This window comes from Panthera onca, chromosome A1 (assembly GCF_046562875.1).
Source record: "Panthera onca isolate mPanOnc1 chromosome A1, mPanOnc1 haplotype 2, whole genome shotgun sequence".
NCBI lineage: Eukaryota > Metazoa > Chordata > Mammalia > Carnivora > Felidae > Panthera > Panthera onca.
This window is the reverse complement of record NC_138339.1, coordinates 88,207,258-88,210,519: the sequence shown is the minus strand read 5'-3', so window position 1 is coordinate 88,210,519 and position 3,262 is coordinate 88,207,258. Positions and strand designations below refer to the sequence as shown.

General features: G+C 38.2%; 1 pseudogene; it reads left to right on the top strand.

Annotated features, from left to right (window-relative positions):
• The first annotated feature begins 367 nt into the window (after positions 1-367).
• LOC132680158 (SWI/SNF-related matrix-associated actin-dependent regulator of chromatin subfamily E member 1 pseudogene) lies at positions 368-1,651 on the top strand (annotated as a pseudogene).
• Positions 1,652-3,262: the final 1,611 nt, after the last annotated feature.

The following is a 3,262-nucleotide window of genomic DNA, read 5'->3' as shown; positions in this document are numbered from 1 at the left end:
TCTCAACATCACACATCTACAAAAGTAAAAAAGAACAGGGCAATTACATGGAGCCATGGAATTGCGAAGCCCAAAGCCATTAGTTTAATGTCTAAGAGTTGTTACAAATGTAAGCCAAAATGCATTGTCCCACAAGAAGCTAATGAGCTCCTGAGATTTTTTTAAGACAGCACCAAGCTTCTAGGAAGCTTCTCCCTAAAGAAGGCTCTTAAGGAGTCTAGAGGCGCTGGCAACAACACCAGTGAAATCTTCACTCTTCCACATTTGAGTCTCCCCCTTTTAATCCACTAATGCAGAGCCTTTGAAGAAAATCATTTCACAAAGGAAAACGAGGCCAGAGCTACGAGCGCTTTTTCTGCCCGCGACATCTCAGATTCATTCTTAAGGAACTGAGAATTTAACCTTCCAAAATGGCAAAAGACCATCTTATGCCCCACCTCCCACCCCAGCTCCTGCAGCACAAATGCCCAGCACACCAGGGTTTGTGGGATACAATCCACACAGTCATCTTGGCTACAACAACTATAGGCTGGGAGAGAACCCGGGCACCAACAGGCGGGTCACGGCATCCACTGGCATTGTGATTCCAAAACCCCCAAAGCCACCAGATAAGCCACTGATGCCCTACAAGAGGTACAGCAGAAAGGTCTGGGACCAAGTAAAATCTTCCAACCCCGACCTAAAGTTGTGGGAGACTGGCAGGATTATTGGTGGCATGTGGTGAGATCTCACTGATGAAGAAAAACAAGAATATTTAAATGAATACAAAGCAGAAAAGATACAGTACAATGGATCTATGAAGGCCTATTATAATCCCCCACATACCTTGCTTACATAAATGCAAAAAGTCGCACCAAAGCTGCTTTAGAGGAAGAAAGTCGACAGAGAGAGTCTTGCATGGAGAAAGGAGAACCTTGCATGAGCATTTAGCCTGCTGAAGATCCAGATGACTATGATGATGGCTTTTCAGTGGAGCATACAGCCACCGCCCGTTTCCAGAGAAACCACCACCTCATCAGTGAAATCCTTAGTGAGAGTGTGGTGCCAGACGTTCGGTCAGTTGTCACAACAACTAGAACGCAGATCCTCAAACGACAGGTCCAGTCCTTAATGGTTCATCAGTGAAAACTAGAAGCTGAACTTCTTCAAACAGAGGAGAGACACCAGGAAAAGAAGAGGAAATTCCTGGAAAGCACAGATTCATTTAACAATGAGTTTAAAACGTTGTGCAGTTTGAAAGTGTAAGTGGACATGGAAAAAATCGCCGCTGAAATTGTACAGGCAGACGAATAGGCTCACAAAAGGCAGGAGGAAAGAGAGAAAGAGGCAGCGGAGCGAGATGAACTCAGAGCAGCACGGTTCCTGAGGAAGAGCTAGCTTCCAGTAAGGCCGAGGACAAGAAGGACAACAAAAGAGTCCCAGTGGAGACAGAGGAGACACACCTTGAACAAGCAATGGAGAGCCAAGAGAATGGTGAATAAGGCACATCTACTCCTGAGGACAAGGAGAGTGGGCAACAGGGGGTGGACAGTGGACAGTGGACAGTCCTGAGGGAGGGACCAGTGATAGTAACACTGGCTCAGAGAGCAACAGTGCAACCATGGAGGAAACACCAACAGACCCCACACTGGAAGACGAGAAGAAAGAATAAATGTTGCCTTGTTTTATGCGTTCTAAATACTTTTTTAAATGAAAAAAATATATATTTTTTGCGTTTAAAAAAAAAAGAAAATCCTTTCATTCTCTCATATAAAAACAGCTACCACTCTTCCAGTTATGGAATGAGTAAGTTACAGGAATAAAAGGCACAGCGTAAAGAATATAGTTAATGATATTGTAATTGCGATGTATCTGGACAGATGGTAGCTACACTTGTGATGAACACAGCATAATGTATAAACTGTCATATACCTGAATGTTCTCATTGTTTCCATTGCTTCAATGTTTTCATAGAGTTGATATTGTATGTCAACTATACTCAATTTTTAAAATTTTAATAATAAAAATAAAATAATAAAAAGTTAAAACTGAACCACTAATTTTTTGCTGAAGTACACGACTGAAAAGAACATTACTTACTAAGACTCTAAATGTTCCAAGTTGATCTTACAAAATCCTAGAACCCCAGCATAGATGCTAGTATAATTGTGACAGATATAAAATGAATCTAGAATGCTACCATGAAGGAAAAGGAAGTTTCTTAATATTTGGTGAAAAGTGATAGAAGTTATTTTTAAATTTCCGAGATTTAAAAAATAGAACATTTCTTTCATGATTCTTTACATTTATCCATCAATTTTCAGAACAATGATTTGGATTCCAAAAATGACCAATAAAATATGCTTTTGCAATATCATTAACTCAGATTTTAACACAGTTAATTTTTTAATCCATTAGAGTAATTTACATATGTATATATGTATTAGTTATACACATCTGTATTAGTTACTGCTGACATAGCAACAATATTCAATAATTTTCTAAAAATAATCACCTATTATCCTAATATATGTGGGGTTTTTTTGCATATTTCCTTTTATAAGCAAAAAATAGAATTTTTGAATATTGTAATGATTTTACTGTTGGAAGTAATAAGACGGATACTGCAAAAGTCCTTGAAAAAGAAAGTTGGGTAACCAACGATATGAAATGAACCAAAAAAATACTAGGTAGTCTCAAAGCTGAAGAACAAGGCTTGAATAATCAGATATAGCCAAGGGCCATGTTGGTGATTGTGCCATTATAAAGGATAGTTCTTTATAATGGTTATATTTTAATACTTTGGAAATGGATCAAAAGTAGAGGTCATAGTTGAAAGTTCAGAGGTGAAGTAACATGGAAAACATAATAATGAGCTTTACTTTAATCACTTAATACACAAGTTTAAGTCTGATTTCCTTTAAACAAAGGACTATTATCTGAAGAACACCAAAAGACCTTGTCAAAGGGAAGATTATTTGAAGTTTAAGTTTTAAACTCTTTTAAGGGCTTAAAGTATTGTAAGGAGACCCTTTAAAATATATCACCACTGTTGGGGACTCTGCAAAAGTGAAATGAGGAGAAACCTTATTTTTAATATCTTTGAAAAGGAGATTCTGTCTTTAGAAGAGTTCTCCAGAGTTCACAGGTTGGAAAACCAACCCATTATAACTAGTTTTGCATCTGGAAATTTTATAATCCTTAGGATGACATGATGAACTAGATGAACCCTTACGAGCACTTCCACACCTGCATGCCTGTGATGTCCTTTCCAAAATAAACC